General features: G+C 36.3%; 1 pseudogene; it reads left to right on the plus strand.

Moving 5' to 3' along the window:
- Positions 1 to 2,901: 2,901 nt before the first annotated feature.
- LOC111146159 lies at positions 2,902 to 4,428 on the plus strand (annotated as a pseudogene).
- Positions 4,429 to 5,469: the final 1,041 nt, after the last annotated feature.

Consider the following 5,469-nt stretch of genomic DNA (forward strand, 5'->3'; position numbering starts at 1 on the left):
GAAAAGAAACGTCATATGTTCCCTAATTTTCATAGAAGCAATGTCCACAACTGCCAAACTGTGGAAAGAGCCAAGATGTCATTTAACAGATGAATGGATAAAGATGTAGCCCATATATACAATGGAATATTGCATAGCCATCAGAAAGGATGAATACCCAACTTTTGTCTTGACATGGATGGGACTGGAGGAGATTACGCAGAGTGAAATAAGTCAAGCAGAGTAAGTCAATTATCATATGGTTTTACTTACTTGGAGCATAAGGAATAACATGGAGGACATTAGGAGAAGGAAAGGAAAATTGAATTGAGGGAAATCGGAGGGGGAGATGAAGCTTGAGAGACTGTTGACTCTGAGAAGCAACCTGAGGGTTTTGGAAGGGAGGGAGGTGGGGGCATGGCAAGCATGGTGGTGGGTATTAAGGAGGGCGTGTATTGCATGGAGCATTGGGTGTGGTGCATAAACAATGAATCCTGAAACACGGAAAAAATTAAATAAAATTTAAAAAATGCATATATTGTAGAAAACAAAAGCCAGGTTTCTTGCTAATGGAAGAAGTTAGAAATAAACAAAGAGAGAATGATATAATAAATCTTAAAATTTTGGATTCAATTTGGGAGTTATCAGGTATTTGGACTTATTAGTTATTTTGAGTTTGGTATGATTTCACAGGTTTTAAAAATATGTATGCATATAAAAGAAATACAAAAGGGAGAAACATTTCCTGACTCTATCCAATGAGAGGACCTAGAGCAGCGATACCCAGGTAGCAACTAGTTAAACTAGTGAACAAGTGCACAGATCTTGTTTCTAAATACCAGCCCCAGTAAAAGAGACCAGGTACCCTTGGAGAAGTAGCTGATTCCAAGGTAAAGATAAAGAAAAATACAACATAAACCAGAAAGATCTCTACATGCCAAGAGGTAAAGAACTAATAAAGGAAGAAGATGATGACAATGCTGATGCCATGTCAAAGGGGCACAGAAGCAATGTGAAAGAGCTCCAAGTGGCCAAAGCTAACATAGTTTGAGAAACAATGATAGTTTTGCATAGTAACCCTGAGATTAAAACAAATAAGCCTGACTGCATAGGAATATAAAGAAAAGATATATAATTACAGAAGAATTCCTTTTAATAAATGGAACTAAATGAGGAAGATTAGAACGTCACAGTGATAATTGTTGTAGGTCAAAATTAGTAGGTAAAATTATAAAGAGAGGTAGAAGTTTGTATAACCTCAAATTATTTTCCCTCAGGTATTGCTAATTACCTGAGGGAAAATTATAACTATGCAGTGAAGAAACCAGGTAGACATGACCTTAACCAAGGTTAATATCAGCATAATAAGCCAGAAAGTCATGTAACTGCTGATGTGATCTATTCATATCAGCAGAATCCATCTCTTCTATTTTTTCCCAAAATTCAGAACTTCAACATAGTCATGAGAAAACATCAGACAGACATCTAACCCAAACTGGATGGCATTCTACAAAATACTTCCCAAAGTGTCAAATGCTCTTCAGAAACGTCAATGTCATGAGAGACAATTAAAGACTGAGAAACTGTCACAAACCAGAGGCAACTAAGAAGACAGGACAACAAAATGCAATGCAAGCTTTTGGATTAGATCATGGAAGACCAAAAAAAAAAAAAAAAAAAAAAAGAGGAAAAACAGTGAAGTCAAAATAAATTTTTTATTTGGCTAATAGTATTTTATCAATGTTCATAATATTGTTTCAATTATCTTAATTTTGAGAATAGTATCATGACTACATATGATATTAACTCTGAGGCTGGATAAGATATATCCAAGAGCTTGGTTTTACTTTAGGGTAGAATTGATATGAGCCTAAGAAAAGACCCCCAACTTGTCACTGATATTTGGTAAAATTAGGTGTTGAATTTTGAAGCTGTCTTCAATCTTGATAAGAAATCAGAATAATAAAACTGCTTCTAAAATTTTGTGGAATCTGATACAAACACTGTGCTGTACTTAGTCATGCAGCTATCAATGAGGATATAAACGTTTCAGTCAGGAAGAAGTTAATACTATTAAAATACAAATGTTTTTTCAAATATTAAAGCAGTCTAAAGCTAATTAGATAAGTTACATATGGTCTTGAGAACCATTTATTTATGAATAGTGCACAAAACCTATGTGCTAAAATACAAGTTATGTATCTAATCTTATGTTTCATTTATTTTTCAAAAGATTTTATTTATTTATTTGAGAGAGAGAGAGAGTAGGGGGAGGAACAGAGAGAGAGAGCGACTAGTAGACTCCACACTGAACATCAAGCCCAACATGGGGCTTGATCGTAGGACACTGAGATCATGACCTGAGCCAAAACCAAGAGTCGGGCTTAACTGACTGAGCCACCCAGGTGCCCTGTTATGCTTTAATTTGTGATCTGCCTTTTTCTAAAAAGGATTTAAAATAGATATACCCTAATAAACCTATTAGTAATAATGACCAGAAAAATTATTTTTCATAATCTTCCCATAGATCTGAGGAAACTTCTTAGATAAGGGAAAGATAAAATTGAATTATTTATAGAAATATTACTTAATAACTGACAAAAAAGCTAACTTGGGTCATATACTAATGATTATAAAAAATATTATAGAAAACCACTTAGTAGATACAAGTAGCCATTTAAATTTTGCAAAAGAATGAATTTATCATTTTAGATCATATGGTTTTGGGTCCAATAATAATGATATATTAATACTATTTTAAAGCTGAAATGGCCATAGCCAGACCAGTCCTTTTACTCTTTAAGTGAAGAAACAAAAACTAGTTAGGGGGTTCTCTATTAGACTACTGAACTTCATTTTTTCACAATGGGTTTGCCACAAGAACATAGGTGTTGTGAAAACCACCACTAAACCTAAACCAAAATGGGAAAGGAAAAGACTCATATTCACATTGTCATCATTGGATATGTAGATTCTGGCAAGTCTATCACTACTGGTCATCTGATCTACAAACGTGGTGGGACTGACAAAAGAACTACCGAAAAATTTGAGAAGTAGGCTACTGAGACAGGTCAGGGCTTTTTCAGGTATGCCTGGGTCTTGAATAAACTGAAATCTAAACATGAAAATGAACATGATATCACTGTTGATTTCTTCCTGTGGAAATCTGAGACAATTAAGTATTATGTGATCATTATTGATGTCCCAGGACACAGAGGCTTTATCAAAACTTGAATACAGGCACATCTTGGGCTCAGGCTGAGTGTTCTGTCCTGATTGTTGCTGCTGGTGTTGGTGAATTAAAAGCAGGTATCTCCAAGAATGGTCAGACCCCTAAGCATGCTCTTCTGAGTTACACACTGGGTGTGAAACAATTAATTGTTGGTGTTAACACAATGGATTCCACTGAGTTGTCCGACAGCCAGAAGAGATACAAGGACATCATTAAGGAAGTTAGTACCTACATTAAAAAAATTGGCTATCTCCCTGACACAGTAGCAATTATGCCAATTTCTGGGTGGGAGTGGTGACAATGTACTGGAGCCAAATGCTAACATGCCTTGGTTCAAGGGATGGGAAGTCACCCATAAGGATGGCAATGTCAGTGCTACTTGAAGCAATCATGCTGCTTGAAACTCTCGATTGCATTTCTGACCAACTCATCCAACTGACAAGCCATTGATTCTGCCCCCTCAGCACATCTACAAAATTGGTGGCACAGGTACTGCCCCTGTGGGCTGAGTGAAGACAAGTGTTCTTAAATCTAGCATTGTGATCACCTTTGTTCCAATGTTACAACTGAAGTAAAGTCTGTTGAAATGTACCATGAAGCTTTGAGTGAGGCCCTCCCTGGGGACAATGTGGTCTTCAATTTCAAGAATGTATCCGTCAAAGATGTTCATCATGGTAATATGACTGGTGACGGCAAAAATGACCCACCAGTGAAAGCAGCTGGCTTCACAGCTCAAGTGATTACCGTGAACCATCCAGGCCAAATCAGGGCAAGATACGCACCTGTACTGTACTGGCACAGCTCACACTGCCTGCAAGCTTGCTGAGCTCAAGGAGGAAACTGTCATTCTGGAAAAAAGCTGGAATGGCCCCAAGTTCTTGAAATCTGGTGATGCTGCCATCACTAATATGATTCCTGGCAAGCCTATGTGTGTTGAGAGCTTCTCTGACTATCTTCCTCTGGGGTGTTTTGCTGTTAGTGACATGAGACAGACGGTTGCTCTGGGTGTCACCAAAGCAGTAGATAAGAATGCAGCTGGAGCTGGCAAGATCATCAGGTCTGCCCAGAAAGCTCAGAAGCCTAAAGGAATATTATCTCCAATACCTGCCACCCCAGTCTTAATCAGTAGTGGAAGAACAGTATCAGAACTGTTTGTGTCAATCGGCCATTTAATTTTAATAGTAAATGACTGGTTAATGATAAAAAATGCATTGTAAAACATGCAGAAGGAAAGGAGAATATTCTGTGGACCATTTGGGCTTTTTTGTGCATATGTGGCAATTTTAAGTTAGTAGTTCTATAATCAGTACTTTTTTGTATAGTTTCAAGTTTTTATTTAAATTGCAGTTACTTAACATATATTATTAGTTTCAGAAATAGAATTTACTGATTCATCTCTTCTATACAACATGCAGTGCTCATCACAAGTATTCTTCTTAATACCCATCACCCATTTAACCCTTCCACCCACCCACCACCCCTCCAGCAACCCTCAGTTTGTTCTCTAGAGTTAAGAGTTTGTTTTATGGTTTGCCTCTCTCTCTCTTTTTTTTCCCCCTATGTTCATCTGTTTCATTTCTTAAATTCCACATATGAGTGAAATCATTTTGGTCAAATTGTTTCCAAAAATACTGATTTTAGTACTTTTAAATGGAAACAACTTGACCAAAAATCTGTCACAGAATTTTGAGACCCATTAAAACAAGTTTAATGAGAAAAAAAGAATATTGAACTTCATATTTGTCTTCAGCTAATGACTAATTTTTTTCACTTATGGAAAAAAATTCTCATTCTGTGAAAACATTAAAAAATAAGCTAATATATGCCCCAATCATAGTTCTATGAACATATCTGTCACTCTTCCCTTTTGTGTTTCCTCTGTTCTTTCCCAACTAGACTCCATGCTATCCCCCCAAATCTATGTGTTCTGTTTTATAAGTCTGCTTGCTCTATTTTCTCTACCCAGAACAATTTCTCTTTCACCTAATGTATGCATTCCCATTCTTTCTTTAAGAATCAGTTCAAATAACACCTATTCTAAAAAAAAAAAAAAAAAACTCCCCAGTTTCTTTTCTGTCCTCTCCGTAACACTCTTTTTCTCTTAACTACATTCATTTATTAATCCATCTATCCATTTTTTTCAATGAATATATATTGAAGGCTTATTATGTGTTAGTTCTAAGGACAAGATATACATTGGTAAACAAGCAGACATGGTTCCCAGGTTGAAAACACAGTAACAGAAGAACATGTAAATA

The sequence above is a fragment of the Enhydra lutris genome, unplaced genomic scaffold (assembly GCF_002288905.1).
Source record: "Enhydra lutris kenyoni isolate GAN:26980312 unplaced genomic scaffold, ASM228890v2 scaffoldscaffold13, whole genome shotgun sequence".
NCBI classification, from domain to species: domain Eukaryota; kingdom Metazoa; phylum Chordata; class Mammalia; order Carnivora; family Mustelidae; genus Enhydra; species Enhydra lutris.